General features: G+C 39.9%; 1 long non-coding RNA gene across 3 annotated transcripts in view; it reads right to left on the bottom strand.

The window, feature by feature from the left end:
• Nucleotides 1-3,497: 3,497 nt before the first annotated feature.
• LOC106782133 (uncharacterized) overlaps nucleotides 3,498-21,926 on the bottom strand; it is a 215,642-nt gene continuing 197,213 nt past the window's right edge. Inside the window, exons 10-13 of one of the 3 annotated variants that reach the window (XR_011438787.1) lie at nucleotides 12,524-12,646; nucleotides 11,386-11,476; nucleotides 10,439-10,525; nucleotides 3,498-8,132 (exon numbers count right to left, since the gene is read on the bottom strand). This is a non-coding gene — a long non-coding RNA (uncharacterized lncRNA). Of the gene's footprint in view, nucleotides 8,133-10,438; nucleotides 10,526-11,385; nucleotides 11,477-12,523; nucleotides 12,647-21,926 lie in introns of those variants that run through there. The other 2 variants (XR_011438781.1, XR_011438788.1) reach the window with 2 other exon arrangements.

Raw genomic sequence — 21,926 nt, 5'->3', positions numbered from 1 at the left:
CAGCCCTCCTGTCATCTAGAATAGTCCTTTGATTTTTACACAGTCATGCAATGTTTAGTTGCTTGCCTCCTTACAATAACCAGATCTGAAGCGCTTTGAGAATACAAAAGGGCCCCCAGTGTCTCGTGAATTTTACAATAGAGAGCTTAAGCCTGCATTGACTATAGAGGATGCCCACAGAACCATTCTGGGTTTCATGCCATAAATGTGAACTCACACCTCTTGAAGACAGAAAAGGCTTGGAAATAAAGCCACTCACTGAGAAAAGAAACCTCTGATTTAGTTTCCTAGGGTATTTACAAGGAGGAACATTTTCTCAGAATCATGGCCTCAGTATTTCACACCAGGAACATGGACATTCTCCTGTGTCGACTGGCCTGGCCTTGCCAGACACACAAGGACGTCAGAGATGGAAGGAGAGGAAAAGGGTGATCAGGCTACACGTGGGGCTGGGAAAGGCAAGTGGACACACCTCCAGTGCGTAATCTCTTGGCTCCTGATTTTTTTCCTTCTAATTTCGTACTGTTATTCCAGTTTTCCCATTAAGCTGGAGAGGCTAACGTATACAGAGGCCACTCTTTGAGTGTCACCGGGATGCTCTCACACCCTCCTCCCTTTCGTATCCCAAAGTTGGCTGCACATCTCATGGTGCAGGAGTCGAGGGCCCTTTTCGATATCTCCACAGATTTGGTTTGTTTTGTTTGGGTGGTGGTGGTTCTTCTCCTAACTCAGTCACTTGCAGCTCTGATATTATCTATCTTTTTACTCCAGCTATTTCTCTTTTTCTTTCTCTTTCTGAACCTAGTTGATAACAATTATTTCCCATTTCTTGAGCTGCTGTCTTTTTCCATGACATTTCACCCCATGGTGGCCACCACCTACCTTCTTGTAATCCCTGCAGCCCTGCTAACACATAGTCCACTGTGAGCGGCACATATTTACTGGAGGTGTAAGGAGTACGGAAGGGAGGAATGTAGGAAGAGGACAGCACACAAATTTGAAATACCTTCAAATTTGACGTTTGATTTGATTGGGAATTGTCATATGGCTGTGTCTCTTTGTAGGCCCCTGCCCAGGGCTGTGGCTACCTTAGGTGGCATTGCCTGAAGGAGAAGGCAGTCATTCATTCAGGGCATATAATTGGCTTGACTTGAACAGAACTCCAGGCCCCCTTGTCTAACCTGCCCCCACTTGCTGGCCATCTTTGTGCAGGACCCCATGTGCATAAGCTTCCCCATTGGGCCTGCCCCTGCCTCCCATACATCTTGGGGGTGCCCCTTATTGACTCTCTCCATCCCTCTCTTCTGTTTATGGAACCCTTCCCCCTGATCGAGAGTAACCTGCAGAGCCACAGTATTCCTCATGCGTTGTTGGGCATAGAAATCTGGTTTTTCCAACGTCTCAGTTCACGCAGCTCTGCCAAAGTGGTATCATCTTCATCAAGCCCAGCTGACTCATCAAGACCAAATGAAGGCAGTTCCTAAACACCGCAGAGACTTATTCTGCCAGCCACACAAATTAGAAATGTCTGCAGTTAGGTTTTTGTATTTAAAGCAATGTCTTTTTTTGGTTAGTCTTTCTAGTTATATAGGAACAGCCCATTTTAGAAAACAAGAAAACAGAAGCTGAATGTATCTAAATAGCCTTCCCAGCTAATTAGGATACTAATTACTACCAAACGATAGAACTGGAATTGAAATTCAGGGCTGAGGGTCCAAGCCCCATTATTTTCCCATTTGCTGCATGGTCTGTTGAAAGACACCAGCTTTGGGCCAGCTGATATCCTAGGCTTGTGCCCACTAGACTTCATCAGCAAAGAGTACTGCTGGGATGACACTGCCCTTGGCAGATGGACACTTTGGGGACATTGGGCTGGGCTTTAAGGGCTGCCTGTTTTCTATAGGAGAAAGGATGAGAGCAAGACTTACCTCAATTCAAACCAACAGCTACCTCTGACATGGCTTGCCCCCAAGTTTGGGGTACCTACCAGTAGGGCAGCGATGCTCAGGGTAGCTTCCAAGTCAGCAATATGCCTTAAATCTTAGTGGCCAAGTGGCCTTCATGGCTAAACATGGTCCCAGGGAAACACTCGTGTCAATAACTAGGGGCAAAGAAATATGTCTAAGGAATGCTGAGCCCAAAACACATTTGCAAAAGGAACCTGAGAAAGGAACAAAATGAAAAGCAAACAATCTGCCTAGCATTTTCAAGACTCTGCTATTTGGCGCTAGTAGTAAAAAGAAAAAAAATAAGATTGAAGTACTTGGGACTCATAATGAAAGCGGGTGAGCCAGGATGAAATTCCAGCTGCTTTTATTAAAAGATTTTGTAGAAATCCACCGGGACGCTGTTGAGACCATTTTAATTTTGGTTCTCCTCAGATGGCCTCTCATCTCGTCATTCAGTGATTAGTAGATTTCTTGAGCTGTGGAAATGACTTCTTCTCATTGATCTAATACCCGGAGGATGACACTCTCCAAAGGAAAGGACAAGGAATCTATATAGTTCCTTTTGTGAGTGACACAGAAAAGCATGTGAAAACTGTCACTTAATAAATGCTCTTTGATAAAGATGGCTGATAATATTGGGACACACACGTGCTTAAGACTCTAACATAATGCGAAAGTCGTTTTTTGTTTTGTGTATTCACATATATAATTTTAATTGATTTTTATCCTCCTTCTAAACTTTAATTCCCTTACCCACTTTGAAATATTTAAAAATTTCTATTAATGCTAAGATTTTTCCTTTGGGTGATCCATATAGAGTTGTAATCATCCATGATGGAAAAGGAAAAAAGTTGAGTTGTAGGATCAGACGCCCATGGTTTGGGCCATCATGTAACTGATCTGTTTAGTTACTGTGCTAACTTGAACCTTTGTTTTCTCAATTGTAAGATGAGGGTAACAATATCTAATAGGACTGTTTTGAGGATTAAAATAGAAAGCTTATATAAAGGGCCTCGAATACTACCTGGCACATAGTAAACGTTGAAATGGGCATTGTCTTCTCTCTTTGCTACATTGAAGTGCTTATAGGCTATCATTGCCAATTTATTCTTCAACACAACTTTCAGAGAAGATCAGACGCAACCAGATGTATTTTTCATGAAATTAATTTATCTCCTCATTTATTTATTCAATAAATAATAATTCCAGACACAGTGACTGGAGTGAGCCAAAGTAAAACGTATTCACTTGCAATAGTAATTTCTTTAGTCCTGGGATTTAAGTGCCCTTAACTTTAAGTGAAAAAATGCCAGTGTCTTCTGAACATCCAGGACTATTTTTGAGAGTCAACTGATTCAAATGTATGGAGGGAAAAAAGGCTAACATAAGATTCAGTTGTCAGTTGACTGATGCGTTTTATTTCTACCTTTGGTGAACACATATCTATGTAGGATGCAAGGTGCTTATCTCTGTAGGAAAAGCTTGCTGGCTTACCTTTGAAATTACATTGATAAGAGTTAGAATGAACATACGTCCTGGGTTTTCTCATTTAGATTTGATTTATGTTTATTGACGACATAATTATTAACAAAACCTTCTTTTACTTTCAAAAGTGTTCCAGGATATGACAGAAGTGTTTGGATGATAAATTACACGGTCAGGAACAGTGGCTTTGTGGCTCCTTTGGAAAGATTCTGGGAAGTAGTTTCATTGACCACTTCCTGTCCAGGGTGTGGGATTCCATTGTGAAGGCTTCTGGAACAGCAGAGCCGAACTATCCAAGACATCACCATGATGAATGGAAACTTATGGGGCAGCTATGGCCAGAAGGGTCAGATAATGAATGTCCACGTTTGCAGGATGCACCAATGTTAACAGTTCCATCGCTAACTAATTAAAAGTCAGCCTTGTGAAAAATGTCTTCCCATTTCCAAGCTATTATGAGAGCAAAATCGTGCGAAGACGGATGAGACAATGCTTTTGAGTAATCCTTGATGATGCTGGTTTGAGAAATAAAACCATTTGTCTCTCCCATGCGGCTGGCTCTTATTATATAAAATAGCTATGTAATCATCTTAAACCAGAACGGACTGAAGGGGCCAAGGGACAGAAACTCCTGAGTCTTACGTTTCTGTCATCCACAGCTGTTCATCAATAAGAAAGAAGCAAATGTTCCAACATGCACTTTCTCATAACAATACTGGGCATTCAGGCATAACCTAACCAAAAAAATCCTTCCACGGATTTGTGAGCACTTGTGGGGTGAATCTGGCTCTGTGATTTGCTTGATCAAAAAAATCAGGAGGCAAGTCTTTGCCAGAAGCATGTTGTTATGAATAAGCTAACCCTGGAGCCCAGCTCCTCTCCAATCATTTGACTGTTTACCCTTCAGATCCTTAGTGGTCTAACGCCTAGAATCTACCCTGCCTTCTGTTGAATTTGCCATGTTGATAGTTCAATAGGTTATTAACATAGTCTAAACAACAGAAGGCTTTTTCAGGAGAAAGTGTGGTCAATTGGTAAGGAGTGGGGTGACCTTATTTTCTAGTTTTCTTTGTGACCTTGGGAAAGTCACCTTGCTTCCTTATGCCTCCTTTATATCACCTGTAAACAGGACTCACCTGGCTCACAGAAGGGCTGTGATCCCAAACACCAACAGTTCTTTCCACAGAGCCTTAACCCACCCAGGCACGTGACTATCTATCTGAACTCTCCTGACCGCTGTCCTTTGTACAGAAAGGAACAGTATTTCAAGATGCGGCACAAACATCAGCTTTGCAATGGGACAATCCCTATTCTTCTCCCACGTTCTTTGAAGGAAATGATGTCTGACTCCTCTGAGCCTATTAGTATGTCATCTCTACTCTTTCACGGCAACATCCGTGTTATCACTTTTAAAGTTTTACCATCATTCTCAAGAGCGTGTTGGATGTCCTCACCGGCTGGCTCTGCTGCAGCTTGATTTGCCTGGTTGTCAGAGGCGGACACTTGCAAGGTTTCCTGGCTGTCCCATCCCTGTTCCTCAGCTCTCCTCCCCAGTCACCACTCTCAGCACAATTAGGATAGTGCTTCCTAACTCCTTAATTTTCTCTCGGACCCTTCTGCAGCTCTCCAACACTTCTACTTCTGGCGAGTTTGTTCAGGTCCTCCTAATCTTTCTTGGCTAGTGCGGTTTTCTTCCAAGTTTCCCCAGGCCTCCTGCTAACAACTGTCTACAATGCACCTGCAGGGATCTTTCAGCTTGCCTCTGCTTAAAATCCATCAAGGACCCTTGACTGCCTTTAGTCAGGGCCAGCTTCATAGGTGTGTGAGGTGCACTTGCACAGGGCCCCACGCTTGGTTTAATGCTCTGCAGTCGCCATCTTGAACTTCTCAATAATTTTTAAACAAGAGACGCTGAAATGTTATTTTGCACTAGATTCTGCAAATTATGGAGCTGATGCTGGCTTTGGTGTCAAATCTGAGTCCGGCAAACACCTTTCACAGCTCCTGTGACCACCTCTCCTCGCAGTGAACACCCTGGTCATGGTTCTCTGGCCCTTAACCCTTGTATTTCTCTGCTTCTTCCCATGCATCCTCCCACAACCTTGTCATTTGGTCTGGTTGGTGTCATTTATGCAACAACAATTCATCTTATGCCTAAGGCGTGCCAGAGATTGTAGTTGTGTACCGGGAGTACACAGATGAGGGTAGAGACCTGTTCTCATGGAAAAGACCAACTCTTCACAGACGATGACAATACAATGTGGGAAGTACAGTAAAAGAGAAATGAATAGCTGGTAAGCCAGTTACACAAATACACATATAGGACTTCTGTTTCCTTGATTTTACCAAAATAGAATTGTATTTTACATATTATCCTGAACTCGTACCTATCTTTCACAATTTTCTCCATATTTATATAAGGGTTTTCTCGTTGCTTTTCAAAAATGGCACATGCTTTCTTCTCTGCTCCTTACTTTTCTCATTCAATGCTTCCTTGTGTAAATCACTCCTAAGACAATGATTAAAACAAAGTTTGAATTGTTTTAAGATCCCCTTTTGATCATTTGTTTGTTTTTATCATTAGAATGGCTAGCTTAGAGTTCATTTCATTCCGCTACTTTGGGAAGGAACCTTGGTTAGTGGCTGTTTTCCAACTTGACCTATTTGCTTATTAAAATTAGACATTGAGGTCCACCCTTGTGTTTATTCTTTTTATTAGGCAAACTAGCATATTATTTGGAAATTTTGTTATAAGTGCTGGCTTTCCCTTACGATTTTGTTCTTGAAACATCTGTTTAGGGAGGAAGTCATAAAATAATTCCATAAATAATGTTCAGATGAAAACTCTGCCAGCGCGGTCTAATTTTAGAGCCGCATTACAGATATTCTATTTAATTAATTTCACTTGCATTTGGTCTCCTTTCTCCTGTCACCGTGCTCTTTCCCGGGAGAAATGGGTTTTTCATAATGCTCCTCTTCCTTCCTCCACGTAGCCACGAGTCACTGCGTTCTCTATATGTCACGTGGTTCTCTATACGTGGTCCCCGAGATTCGTTCACACAGGTGCTGCCTGCCTTTCTTCCTCAGCCAGGGGGCAGTTAGCAAATTGAGCTGGACTTTTTCCACTAGATGTGCAAAGGATGGCAGTTTTAATTTAATTTAAATTTTAGGAATTGAAAGTTCTCATGTTTCCTAGTCTCAATTATCTTGGGTAAAACCTGATTTGGATTGGGAGCCTGAGGATGCAGCAGGGAGCAGGATAGATCAGAAAGCAGAACCTATTTGGGCTTGAAAACATAAAGCAGAGGCAGAGCAGCCTGGAGACATTCTGGAATGCCATCCTCCTACTGCTCTCGCCCCTTCTCTCCCTCTGTACATTTAACACCCTTGTCCCCGCTCCACCATGCCCTGTGCCACAGGAACACACTTTCTAGTGGGAAACCATTTTCTCCACACATTCTTTAGGCCTCCACTTAGACCTCGCTCACATTGGACTCTCTCCAAGCACCCAGCATCTTCCTTTGGTAGCACGATCACAAACTGTTACTGCTGATCCATTTGAGAGAATCCTTGCTTACTGTCTGTTTCCCTACTGGGCTGTAGGCTCCCAGAAGGCAGGACCCACCATACAGAACAAAATATATAAGGACTGATAGAAAGTCCCATAGACACTTCTGCAGTAATGGAGATGTTCTATATCTGTGCTGCCCATTATGGTAGCCACAGGCCACGTGCGTCTATTGAGTATTTGAAATGCAACCAGTGTACCTGAGGAATAGAGTTTTTAATTCTATTTAATTCACATCCATTTAAACTTAAGTTCGAATAGCCTCACGTGGCTTCTGTATTGGGCAGCCCTGACTGTGAACTAGGCTAGTGGGTGGGTGGATGTAACACCACCAATCCAAGGAGATGAATGATTGGATGTGGGAGTAAAGGAGAGCAAAAGTCACTACAGGTAATATTTTTGCACTTTTCTTACTCAACATACACACCCACCCACACACGGACACACACCTGCATGCTCCGCTGGCTGGACTGGCCTGAATGCAGAAGGAAATTTGTGGCCTCCCAAATTGGCTCTGATGTCTTCCTTCGCACCGAGTGAAACCCTACTGCAATTGAACATGGTCTGCTCATACTCAGCCCCGTTTCACCCTTGCACATGGTCCTGTCTTCCCCTAGGCACCAGGAGACCATCAACAGTCCAAATATGCTGGTGTGGTCCCCTGAGTCACCAGGAAGCGGCAAATCCTCGCTGGACGTGTTCCCTGAAGGGGGAGGATATCCTGAACGTGCTATAACCTGAAAAAGCACATGTTTATCTTGTAACATAAAAGCCCTCTGTTGGCCATACAGCACTCGTTAATCCAGGACTCCCTTTAAGCCTGACTCAGTAGGTGGTAAGCAAGGAACCGAATTTATGCTCTCTGTTCCTGGAACACACGTTGACTGCGTGTGTCCTGACTGGAGGCTGGTTTTTGCTTTTCCAGGGGGTATGTTTCCAATGGTACATTGATCTGTGCCTGTCAAAGAATTCCTTACCTTGATGGCATAGAAGGTTACAACCCAGTCATCTCAATTCTTTATTGAGAAGAGCCAAATCTGAGAGGACTGGTTTAGAAAGTCCTCGCTTTTAAAAGTCACGTTCATGAGCCAGCTCAGCGCACTGTTCTGAGTGCCGGCCTCAGCACGTACCTGCAGACCCAGAACGTAAAGGTTGACTCTCAAATATGCCTCCTCAGCCAATGAAATGCTGGTCTCCAGCCCACCTGAGCTAGAAAAGGCTTTCTGGCCTTACTAAACCCAATGAAAATATTTCACCAGCTTTTCTCAGATGTCTGTGTACATGTTCCTGTGCTCTTCGTTCAATCTCGGGGGCTTTAAGCAGTTGGGACATTACAGCCGAATTGTCTCCAGGAAATCTGCCATTTCTATGGCTGGTCTAAGTTATTCAAAGGATGTTTAATTTATTTAGTCAGGGGAAAGAGAGAATTCCAAGAGATGGAGCATACACTATTTTTGTTTTTAATAATGTTGTGGAATAAAGTAATCGCTAAATGCTGTTTTAGTCCATTGAATTTCTTTACCCTTTCAAGTTGCTCCAGCTCTCTGCAATGGGGCCCTGGAATAAATCCATGTGTCGATGTGAATTTCATGTACAAGAAGAATTGCAGGCGCCAGCCCCGTGGCCAATTGGTTAAGTTCACGTGCTCCGCTTCAGTGGCCCAGCGTTCGAATCCTGGGCACGGACATGGCACTGCTCGTTAGGCCATGTTGAGGGGGCATCCCACATACCACAACTAGAAGGACCCACAACTAAAATATACCACTATGTACTGGGGGGATTTGGGGAGAAAAAAGCAGGAAAAAAAAAAAGAAGATTGGCAACAGCTGTTAGCTCAGGTGCCAATCTTAAAAAAAAATGAATTGCATTTTGCCTTAGAAGGAAAAATAATGGATTGATATAAATATTTTGGGGGCAATTGGTTATCTCTGTGAAAGAATACGTCACACCACACACAAAAATAATCTAGACTGATTTCAATACAAGCTTTAAAAAAGTAAGCAAGCAAAACACAGTAGCAATTCTAGAAGGAAAAAAAAGATTTTTGCTTGAAATAATTTTGAATAGGAAAGGCTTTCCTAAAAAAATACAACAATTGAATTTCATAAAGAAAAAGATAAAAAGATCTTACCACACAAAACCTCAAAACATTTATACAATGAAAAACATTATAAATAAAAGATAAGCAAATGGCTGAGATATTTTTATCAGCAACAAAAAGCACAAAGATTAATATTCAGAATAAAGAATTCCTATAGATTTATAAGAAAAAGACAGACAAAGAAACAAGCAGATACCGTGAGGGAGCAATTCACAGTTGACGAAATACAATTGGCCAATAAATATGGAAAAAAAAATCAAACTCTGCTAATCAACTCTGCTAATAATTAAACAAATGCAACTTAAAGTAACACTGCTTATTACATTAGCAAAATATTTTAAAGCAATATACAGAGCTGGTGAGGATGTGGAAAATGGGCACTCCCGTGTGACTTGTGGGAATCTGTATTAAAACAATCTATTTGGACAGAAAATCAACGTTATCTATTAAAATTCTAAGTGGACTTGCCCTTTGATCCAGCAATGCACTTCTAATAATTTATCCTGCAGAAATACTTGCACATGTATGAATATATATGGTTATTTTTTGATGTGAAAAATTTGAACCAAGAAAAATGCTATAAATAGGATCATGGTATAATAAATTCAGGTGCACCTAGAAATGGCAGGAAGAGGTCTTCTGCCCATTTGGTCTCCCTTTCATTTCTTTCTGCCTTCTTATCTGCTTTCTCATCTTAATCCTTTGATACTCATGAAAAAATATGACTTTATTCTAATATAGAGTCGAGAGGCATTGTGGCATATAATATCAACAATATTTAACCAAATATTAATCAAATTTAGTTTTCATGTGTGCATATAAAGGCTCCAAATTAGGGACCAGGTTAAGAGAATAACTGTTACTAGTAAGAGTCAAGGCAGGGATTAATTAGTAAAGTGAGATGAGTGAGCTCCCCAAGAGGAATAAGATATATTTTCTGGACCAAAAGACCAAATCAAGAGTGGGAGATGGAGAGAATTTATAACAAACCAAGTTGGTCCTTCTTCTCTTTTTTTTTTTTTTTTTGCTGAGGAAGATTAGCCCTGAGTTAACATCTGTTGCCAATCTTCCTCTTTTTTTGCTTGAGGAAGTTTAGCCCTGAGCTAATGTCTGTGCCAATCTTGCTCTGTTTTATATGTGGGTCATGGCCACAGCATGGCTGATGAGTGGTATAAGTCCATGCTTGGGATCTGAACCCTTGAACCCTAGCCACCAATGTGGAGTGTGCCGAACTTACCCACAGATCAAGTTTTAAACTTGAATTTGACTTAGTGATTAGAAATAATTACAAAGAATGAAAAGAGATTGTTCTAAATCAGAAAGGGACTGAATTACCTTTCATGGTTGAGTAGGGAGGATTTGATTTTGATTTTGATTTTGCTCTCAGCAAAACTGAGGGTCCAGGGCTAGTTGAGTTCGGTTCTGGAAAAAGAAAGGTACATGTCACATGTTCAGTACTTACCATCGTGGAGTGATAGCAAGGCTGGGGAGAACATCTATGCAGTGGCCCCCTAGGTCATTCCAGAAGATCTGCTTGGTCACCATGAGATTGGGCCTTCTCACGTTCTCAGCCGGAGTCCCTCCAGGCATTGAGACCACTGGTTACAGCAGGCAGGAGCGTGCGGACAGGCAGACAGAGGATTCATTATACTCCTGTGCCCATGAAAACTGAAGAGTAAAGAGCAGGTCTGCTACTAGCCACGTGTAACTTCAATTTAAGAATTTTCTGCAAAACATAGAAACCTTGCAACCTCATATTTTGTCTGGCATAATTTCCAGACTCCTATGAGGTAGAACCAGCCGTGTGACAAGTGGCTCTGCCATTCAGTGCTGTTTCTTCCATTTCCATGAAGGAAATGTTTCATGTTTCCTCCATTTTACCCCCCTCTTATTATATATATTGTTATCAGAAGGGTAAGATGATAATGTCTAGGCCACTGAGAAACCTTCATGCTACTTGATTAAGATCCCACTGTGTTCGAGGGCCCCCTCCTCTGCCAGCAGTTGAAACTGTGCGATTCATTCCACACTTCTGTGGCTTCATCCATGTCTTTTGACTTGTACATTTGTCTACATTTTATTTCTATTAACATACCTTTACACGCGCCCTCCCTCCTTTTCTACAGATGCCCCCTTCTGAACAGTCCTGCCAACTCAATACTGTATGTTTGTGCTGACTAAAGTTTGTGGCTCGCTTACATTCAGAACAAATGGAAAGACCTAGTTAGTTGATTGAGGGTAACAACAAGGATCAAAGTTCTTAGAAGTACTTGGCCTCTCACCTCTGCCAGGCCTGTTTCTCTTCCCATGACCCTCCCTTCCCTTCCTCTGAGATTGTAGAACTGTCGAGCTTGGGGTGACCTAAGGGTGGAGCTGAGAAAAAGCAAATGGAGAAATGACATTTACAATCAAGATGATTTATGGGGTTTCAGGATCATAAGAATGAATGCTGGAAAGGACCTGACAGATTACCTGCTCCCATTCCCACATTTTCATTTGAATAAATTAAGAAACTTAAGTGACCTTCCTAATATCACATACCTAGAGTTGAAACTCAAGTAAAATCAACTGAACCCACTTCCAGAAAGTTCCAATAAGATGTATGCAGTAATCTCTGGAATCAACCAAAAAATAAGTCTCTGAACCGAAGTTGGAAATGAAGGCAGGGCATTGTGCTTCTTTGCATATTATTCTTTATGCAAAATAACAAAATTAATTTATGCAAAATAATAGTGTTATTTTAATTTTATAAGCTGATTTATAGGCATCCAAGCATTTGGTGTAAATCCTTATTTAATATTCATGACAACTCTGTGAAGTCTGAATTATTATTCTGATTTTGCAGTTTAATTATTATAGGTGCATAGAGGTGAAGCGGTTTTCACATTAACACAGAGCTGTTAAATGTTAAAACAAGAACTCAAATATGAGTCACACCACTCTAAGGGTAGCCCCAACCAGAGCCCAAACGGCAAGGGCAATTCTAATTCATACTAAAGATGCATCGCCTAAGGTTTCCAGAAGAATTCAGTGAGGCTCCCTTCTCCTGCTCCGGTGAGCCTCGTTTCAGGGTCCCCCAGCCCTCCTCACTGGTGTGAGCCCAGTTATTAAGGAGAACAGAGAGGATCATGACAGAGCATGTTTCCTTCAACAGCTATAGCTTCAAATATCGAAAATGACAACAGAAGCCAAGAATGAAGTTATACTATTAGTAACTTTTTTTTCAAATGAAAGAGTCCTCCTTCCTGGCATTTTTACTTACAGTAATTAAATTTGAATCAGGTTTGACTGTTAGTTCAGCCAAAATTATAGAATTGATTATGCATTTGAGAAGGGAAAATGTAAACAAAACAAAAATTATTTTCTGTCTAATTATGGGCAATTGTGAAGTTTTCAGGGGATGTGTTGAAGGCTCCTTACCCAGCATCCAGAAGCATCCAGCTCCCCTTTTTTTCTCCTCTTGGGCTAGTCCTTCCCATGCTAGAATGATTCAATTTCGCACGTATTTTTTGCCTGTGATGTCGCGAGGATAATGCCAACCATCTATGTCAAAGACAAAAAGAAACACACTTCTTTTGCTGGAATTTTACAGGTTGTTCCACACAAAAGTTAAATTCCTGCAAAATTGGGGACTTAAGGTGATTTGTTGTGGTTTATAGTTTAAAGTGATCGTAGAGCCGTTCACTTGCACCGTTTTAAGCTGAAGTGGATGGAACAAAGACTCTGAGGGATTAACCGAGATAGCCAGGATTTTCCTGGCAATTTCCTTGAGAAATAATAACACTTAGTGGCAGAACTGAGTCGAAAATACGTTTGTCCAAATCATGTGGTTTTCCCACTATACCTCACTGCCTCTAGTTCCAACATTAGTTTGTCCCCCACTCCTGATATGTTGTGATATCCAGACAAGCTCATCTTTCTCTGCCTCTCTCTCCTTATCTACGAATTCTGCTACATGGTTTCTCTTTCTAAGAGTGTCACTAAAGGAGAACTTTCTTCCAAGATCCTACTTTTGTACACTGATTTTTAAAATGCAACTTCTTGACTTCAGCTCCTCTTGCAAATAGTTGTTGCTCGTGGGGACAGACTTGTCAATCGCTCCTGAAATGATTACTGACTGACACGTTTTCTCCTCTTCCAGAGCACACATTGCAGGGGACTGTATTGTAGTTTCACATTTTCTGGTCTCTGTCCTTGACTTTGCTGTGTCCACCCACACAAGAACCTCATGGAATATCTGCCGAATCTTCCCACCGTTGTCTGAACCTGCACAGTGCTGATGAAGGATGGCTTCACAGACTCATCATTAGTTTCTAAATAGTAGTTGCAGAGAACATTTGGTGGTGACAGTGCTCGGCTCAAAGTAAACATGTGACATTTACCATCTCATTTAAAGAGGCTCATGACTCTGTGAGATGGGTACTATCATTAGCTCCATTAAATAGACGAAGAAACTGAGGCAGAAAGTAATCTCATTTCCTGAGGTCTTAGGCTGAGCAGTGGACCCAGGATTTGAACAAGCTGATTTTACTCACTGATATTCTGCCTCTGAAATGAAGTCATGGAATCCCAATAAAAGTGAAAGATTCTTTAGAATCTAGATCTTATTCCATTTTTCAATTCCTTCTCCAACATTTCCACCAAGTGGCCATTTTATTTCGGAACGTCTCCTGGTTTCATTTATGCTGTTCCATCTTTACCTGTTAGAAGGGCCATTGTTAGGTTGAGGCCAGACCTGTCTCGTGATCCTTTGTAAATACAGGCTCTGTGTTATGGGGTCACGGAGTACAATCTAACTTTTCTTTCTGAGCACAGATTTCAAAACCCATGAGACTTATTTTTTCCATAATTCATCCCGTTAGTCTATCTAGTCTGTGTATATCAGAATTTTAAGCTCCTTTACAAACCTGCACACCTGACTCTGACATCCCCCATTTGCCTGTGTGCCTCATAATGAAAGCATTGACACCACCTCCCCGACAGTTGAGTATGGACCCTTCCAAAGGCTAACCATGCTTCCTTCATCATAGCACATAGCTTCCTTCATCACAGCACATAGCGCTCCTTAGTTCAAGGATGGACTGTGCTCTGGGAGGTCAGAGTCACTGGTTTTCCTGGAAAAAGAGAAGAATAAGGAGCTTCTTGTCTGAGGTGGATGTTGTCTGCACTTCCAGGCTCGCTTTGTCTCTCCTCGGGCGTACCCACTGCCCCTCCCCAGACCTCTCCTGGCCCTCTCATACCATCCAGTTCCTCCTCTGGCTCTGGCTCTGTGTGGTCCCTGCCTACTGATGCTTGTCTAGTTTGGCCCCTGTGCTCTCGGGTTACCTAAAATTTCAACATTCTTCTATTCCAGTGTTTCTCTTCTTGATAACGGCAGTGGTTGAGAGTTTTCCAGAAACACCCAGAGAGTACTTTCCTTCCTCCCTCTTCTCCCTCTTCCTTTTGCCTCCCTCTCTTTCTTTCTTTCCAAATATGCATACTACCTTCTACAATCAATTTACATTATGATATTTTCTTCATAGAGGTGAAGATAAGGAGCAAGAACACATAGTTAGAAAAATCTCCCCAAGTACTTATGCTATATAATACTCCATGTCATTTCCTTATTTATACTCATTGTCTTGCATTTGAAGGGGGGATATATTTAACAATGGGAAATCTGGACGTCTCTTAAAATTATATAGTACAATATTCCTATTTTTTAAAAATGGAAACAAAAACTGCTTAAGAGGTTTGAAACTATTTCAAACAATCAAAGCTTTACTGAACTCTAAGCTAATGGATTTGGGAATGTCATATAAGAATTGCCAATATTCAAGAAGAAGAAATAAAAGATAGCCAAATTGGAAAGGAAGAAGTAAAACTTCCACTGTTTGCAGATGACATGATTCTATATATAGAAAACCCTAAAGAACCCGCCAGAAAACTGTTAGAAAATAATCAACAACTACAGCAAAATTGCAGGGTACAAAATCAGCTTACAAAAATCATTTGCATTTCTATACACTAACAACAAACAAGCAGAGAGAGAAGTCGAAGAATACAATCCCATTTACAATTGCAACAAAAAGAATAAAATGTCTAGCGATAAATTTAACCAAGGAGGTAAAGGACCCATACACTGAAAACTATAAGACATTATTGAAAGCAATCAAGGAAAACATAAAGAAATGGAAAGAGATTCCATGCACATGAATTGGAAGAATAAACATAGTTGAAATGGCCATATTACCTAAAGCAATCTACAGATTCAATGCAATCCCAATCAGAATCCCAATGACATTCTTCATGGAATAGAAGAAAAAATCTTAAACTTTATGTGGAACAACAAAAGACTCAGAATAACAAAAACAATCCTGAGAAAAAAGAACAAAGCTGGAGGCATCACAATCCCTAACTTCAAAATATAGTACAAAGTCATAGTAATCAAAACAGCATAGTACTGGCACAAAACCAGACACATAGATCAATGAAACAGAATTGAAAGCCCAGAAATAAACCCACACATTTATGGACAGCTAATCTTTGACAAAAGAGCCAAGAACATACAATGGAGATAGGAAAGTCTCTTCTATAAATGATGTTGGGAAAACTGGACAGCCACATGCAAAACAGTGAAAGTAGACCATTATCTTGCACTATACACAAAAATTAACCCAAAATGGATTAAAGACTTGAATGTAAGACCTGAAACCAAAAAACTCCTAGAAGAAAATACAGGCAGAACACTCTTTGACATCAGTCTTAGAAGCATCTTTTCGAACAGCATGTCTACTCAGGCAAGGGGAACAAAATAAAAAATAAACAAATGGGACTACATCAGACTAAAGAGCTTCTGCAAGGCAAAGAAAACCATGAAAAAAACGAAAGACAACCCAACAACTGGGAGAAAATATTTGCAAATCGTATATCTGACAAGGGGTTAAATCGCAAAATATATAAAGAACTCATACAACTCAGCAATAAAAAAACCAACAACTTGATCAAAAAATGGGCAGAGGACATGAACAGACATTTTTCCAAAGAAAATATATGAATGGCCAACAGGCACATGAAAAGATGTTCAACATGACTAATTATCAGGGAAATGCAAATCAAAACTACGATGAGATAATACCTCACACCTGTCAGAACGGCTATAATTAACACCACAAGAAATAACAAGTGCTGGAGAGGATACAGAGGAAAGAGAACACTCATACACTGCTGATGGGAAAGCAAACTGGTGCAGCCACTATGGAAAACAGTATGGAGAGTTCTCAAAAAATTAAAAATAGAAATACCATATGATCCAGCTATCCCACTACTGGGTATTTATCCAAAGAACATGAAACCCACGATCCAAAGAGATTTCTGCACCCCTATGTTCATCGAAGTATTATTCACAATAGCCAAGATGTGGAAGCACCCCAAGTGCCCATCAACTGATGAATAGATAAAGAAGATGTGGTGTACATTCACAATGGAATACTAGTCAGCCATAAACAAAGATAAAATAGTGCCATTTGCAACAACATGGATGGACCTTGAGGGTATTATGTTAAGCGAAATAAGCCAGACAGAAAAAGATAGGCACCATATGATTTCACTCGTATGTGGAAGATAAACAAACACATGGATAAGGAGAATAGATAAGTAGTTACCAGAGGGAAAGGGGGTGGGGGAGGAGGGCAAAAAGGAGTAAAGGGGCACATGAGGAGAAAGAGGAAAATGTGAGCCACAGCCAAAAGAAAAAACAGGCAAGTAGAAATAGGCTTGGGTATAAAAGATACCTTGGACTTAGCGAGCAAAGACCTTAAAACAATAATAATATGCTTAAAATTTAAAGGAAAAGGCAATGAATTAACAAATGGGGAATATTGGCAGAAAAATGGAATCTGTAAGAGAGAACCAAGTGGAAATTTTAGAACTGAAATATACAATATCCATTTGTAGATGGAATTAACAGCAGATTGGATAATGTACAATAAAAGTCAGTGAATTTGAATAAAAGGAAGCAAAAACTATATAAAGTGTAGTACGGACAGAAAATGCTGAAAAAAGATGAGAAGGTGTATTGGTGACCCACAGGACAATAACAAGCAGTCTAATAGAGATGTAATTGGTGTCTAGGAACAAGAGACAAATTGGGGAAGAAATAATATTTTAAGAGATAATAGCTAAAATTTTTCCAAATTTGAAGAAAAATATTAACCTACAAATCCCCAAAACTCAACAAACACCAAGGAGGCTAAAAATCTAAGAAAACTATTTCTAGGTACAATCGAGTCAAAATGCTCAAAACCATAGATAAAGAGAAATTCTTAAAAGGAGCCAGGGTGGGGAGTGATGTGGTGTGGAAAATATGGGAAAATCAATCAGAAATACTAAAAACGTCTCTTAAAAGAAATAATAGGGTCCTAAAGCAGTGGAATGACATCCTCAAGATTCTGGGAGTGAGGATGGGGACTATCAACGTAGAATCCAATCAACATGAAAGAAAGACAATCTCAGATTTATAAAACACTGAGAATTTATCAGCAGCAGGCTTACACTGTAGAGAAAACTGACGGAAGTTCATCAGGCTTAGTAGAAATAATATCAAATATAACCTCAGCTCTGCATGAAGAAATGAAGAGAGTGAGGAAGTTAATATTTAAATTTTTTTGTTAGCTTCTTAGTATCTTTAAAGGTATTTTACTATTTTAAATAAAATTAATCATTTATTATGATGTTTATAACATGCAGCAGAAAAAATGTAGGACAAAAATAGTACAAAAGACAGAAGATGATAAATGAAAGTCTGTTATAAGATTCCCACATTATACATGAAGTGATAGAATGTTAATCCAAGGTGGAACATGATAGGTCAATGACGCAACTGTAATCCTGAGAAAAACCGCAAAACAAACAAACAAGTAAAAACAAAGTGATGTAGCTAAAAACCAATAGAAGAGGTGAAATGGAATTATATAAACTTTCAGTAACAGAGCTTCAAAATACAAGAAGCAATAAGTGACAGAACTGAAGGGAGGAATAGACAAATCCATAATTTATTTTATTTTTTATTATTTTTTTAATTGCAATAACATTGGATTATAACAATATATAGCTCTCAGATGTACTTCGTAATATATTTCGAATTCTGTGTAGATTACATCCTGTTCACCACCCAAAAACTAATTATAGTCCATCACCTCACATGTGAGCCTAATCACCCCTTTTACCCTCTCCCCCCTTCCCCTATGGTAACCACCAATCCAACCTCCATTGCTATGTGTTTGTTTGTCGTTCTCTTTCTTTTTTTTTTGAGGAAGATTAGCCCTGAGCTAACTGCCAATACTCCTCTATTTTTTTTGCTGAGGAAGGCTGGCCCTGAGCTAACATCCATGCCCATCTTCCTCTACTCTATATGTGGGACACCTTTGCCAAGTGGTGCCATGTCTGCACCTGGCACCGAACTGGCAAAGCCCAGGCCAGCAAAGCAGAACGTGTGAACTCAACTGCTGTGCCACCGGGCTGGCCCCTATTTGTTGTTGTTTTTATCTTCTACTTATGAGTGAGATCATAAGGTGTTTGACTTTCTCCCTCTGACTTATTTCACTCAGCATAATACCCTCAAGGTCCATCCATGTTGTCACAAATGGCCAGATTTCATCATTTCTTATGGCTGAGTAGTACTCCATTGTGTATATATATCAGATCCTCTTTATCCATTCGTCCCTTGATGGGCACCTAGGTTGCTTCCATGTCTTGGCTATTGTGTACAATGTTGCAATGAACATAGGGGTGCAAGTATCTTTATGCCTTTGCGTTTTCAAGTTCTTTGGATAAATACCCAGCAGTGGGATAGCTGGATCATATGGTAGATCTAGTCTTAATTTTCTGAGGATACCCCAAACTGCTTTCCATAGTGGCCGCACCAGTTTTCACTCCCACCAGCAATGAACAAGGGTTCCCATCTCTCCACATCCTCTCCAACATTTGTTTTCTGTCTTGTTAATTATAGCCAATCTGACCAGAGTGAGGTGAGACCACATTGTACTTTTGATTTGCATTTCCCTGATAGCTAATGATGTTGAGCATGTTTTCATATGCCTGGTAGCCATCCATATATCTTCTTTGGAGAAATCTCTGTTCAGATGTTTTGCCCATTTTTTTAATTGGGTTGTTGGTTTTTTTGTTGTTGAGCTGTATCAGTTCTTTTATATTTTGGATATTAACCCCTTATCTGATATACAGTTTGCAAATATCTTCTCCCAATTGTTAGGTTGTCTTTTCATTGTTGACGGTTTCCTTTGCTGTGCAGAAGCTTTTTAGTTTGATGTAGTCCCATTGGTTCATTCTTTCTTTTGTTTCTCTTGCCCGGTCAGACGTGGTACTTGAAAATATGCTGCTGAGACCGATGTCAAAGAACATACCGCCTATGTTTTCTTCTAGAAGTTTCATGATTTCCGGTCTTACATTCAAGTCTTTAATCCTTTTTGAGTTGATTTTGGTGCACAGTGTAAGGAAATGGTCTACTTTCATTCTTTTGCATGTGGCTGTGCAGTTTTCCCAACACCATTTATTGAAGACACTCTCTTTTCTCCATTGTATGCTCTTGGCTCCCTTGTCAAATATTAGCTGTCCACAGATGTGTGGGTTTCTTTCTGGGCTCTCGATTCTGTTCCATTGATCTGTGTGTCTGTTTTTATGCCAGTATCATGCTGTTTTGGTTCCTATGGCTTTGTAGTATACTTTGAAATCAGGGAGTGTGACAGCTCCAGCTTTCTTCTTTTTTCTCAGGAATCTTTTGGCTATTCGGGGTCTTTTGTTGTTCCATATAAATTTTAGGATTCTTTGTTCTATTTCTATGAAAAATGTTGTTGGAACTTTGATAGTGATTGCATTGAATCTATAGATTGCTTTAGGAAGAATGGACATTATAACGATGGTAATTCTTCCAACCCAAGAGCACGGAATATCTTTCCATTTCTCTGTGTCTTCGATTTCTTTCAACAATGTTTTATAGTTTTCAGTGTACAGATCTTTCACTTCTTTGGTTAACTTTATTCCTAGGTATTTTAATCTTTTTGTTGAAATTGTAAATGGGATTGTGTTCTTAATTACTTTTTCTGCTACTTGGTTGTTAGTGTATAGAAACGCAACCGATTTTGTATGTTGATTTTATATCCTGCGACTTGACTGTATTCGATTATTATTTCTAAAAGTTTTTTAGTGGATTCTTTAGGGCTTTCTAGATATAAAATTACACTGTCTGCAAAGAGTGACAGTTTCACTTCTTCTTTTCCAGTATGGATCCCTTTTACTTCTTTTTCTTCTCTGATTGCTCTGGCTAGGACTTCCAATACTATGTTAAATAAGAGTGGTGACAGTGGGCATCCTTGTCTGGTTCCTGTTCTTAGAGGGATAGCTTTCAGTTTTTCTCCACTGAGAATGATATTTGCTGTGGGTTTGTCATATATGGTCTTTATTATGGTAAGCTATTTTCCTTCTATACCCATTTTATTTATTTTTTGTCATAAATGGATGCTGTATCTTGTCAAATGCTTTCTCTGCATCTATGGAGATGATCATGTGATTTTTATTCTTCGTTTTGTTAATGTGGTGTATCACATTGATAGATTTGCGCATGTTGAACCATCCCTGCATCCCTGGAATAAAACCCACTTGACCATGATGTATGATCTTTTTAATGTATTGCTGTATTCGATTTGCTAGTATTTTGTTCAGGATTTTTGCATTGATACTCATCAGTGATATTGGCCTGCAATTTTCTTTTTTTGTGGTGTCCTTGTCTGGTTTTGGTATCAGGATAGTGTTGGCTTCGTAGAAGGAGTTAGGAAGCCTCCCCTCCTCTTCAATTTTTTGGAAGAGTTTGAGAAGGATCGGTGTTAAGTCTTCTTTGAATGTTTGGTAGAATTCACCAGGGAAGCCGTCTGGTCCTGGACTTTTATTTTTGGGGAGGTTTTTGATTGTTGTTTCGATCCCCTTACTGGTGATTGGTCTATCAAAATTCTCTACTTCTTGGCCCAGTTTTAGAAGGTTGTATGTTTCTAAGAATTTATCCATTTCTTCTAGATTATCCAATTTGTTGGCGTATAGCTTTTCATAGTATCCTCTTATTATCTTTTGTATTTCTGAGGTGTCTGTTGTAATCTCTCCTCTTTCATTTCTGATTTTATTTACTCGAGCCTTCTCTCTTTCTCTCTTGGTGAGTCTAGCTAAGGGTTTGTCAACTTTGTTTATGTTTTCAGAGAACCAGCTCTTGGTTTCATTAATTTTTTCTATTGTTTTTTTTTGTCCCTATTTCCTTGATTTCTGCTCTGATTTTTATTATTTCCTTCCTTCTGCTGATTTTGTGCTTTGTTTGTTCTTCTTTTTCCAGTTCCTTCAGATGCTCTTTTAGATTGTTTATTTGGGATTTTTCTTCTTTGTTGAGGTAGGCCTGAACTGCTATAAACTTCCCTCTTAGAACCACTTTTGCTGTGTCCCACAGATTTTGGTGTGTCGTATTTTCATTTTCATTTCTGTCCAGGAATTTTTTCATTTCTCCTTTGATTTCTTCATTGACTCAATCATTGCTCAGTAGCATTTTGTTTAATCTCCACATTTTTATGGGTTTTCCTCCTGTAGTTGATTTCTAGTTTCATACCTTTGTGGTCAGAAAAGATGCATGGCATGATTTTGATCTTCTTAAAGGTATTGAGACTTGTTTTGTGGCCTAATATGTGATCAGTCCTGGAGAATGTTCCATGTGTATTTGAAAATAATGTGTATTCTGTCGTTTTTGAATGGAATTTTCTATATATATCTACTAAGCCCATCTGGTCTAATGTGT

Source organism: Equus caballus, chromosome 1 (genome assembly GCF_041296265.1).
Source record: "Equus caballus isolate H_3958 breed thoroughbred chromosome 1, TB-T2T, whole genome shotgun sequence".
Classification (NCBI taxonomy): Eukaryota; Metazoa; Chordata; class Mammalia; order Perissodactyla; family Equidae; genus Equus; species Equus caballus.
The sequence above is the reverse complement of the archived record's forward strand: the minus strand, read 5'-3'. Positions and strand labels throughout refer to the sequence as shown.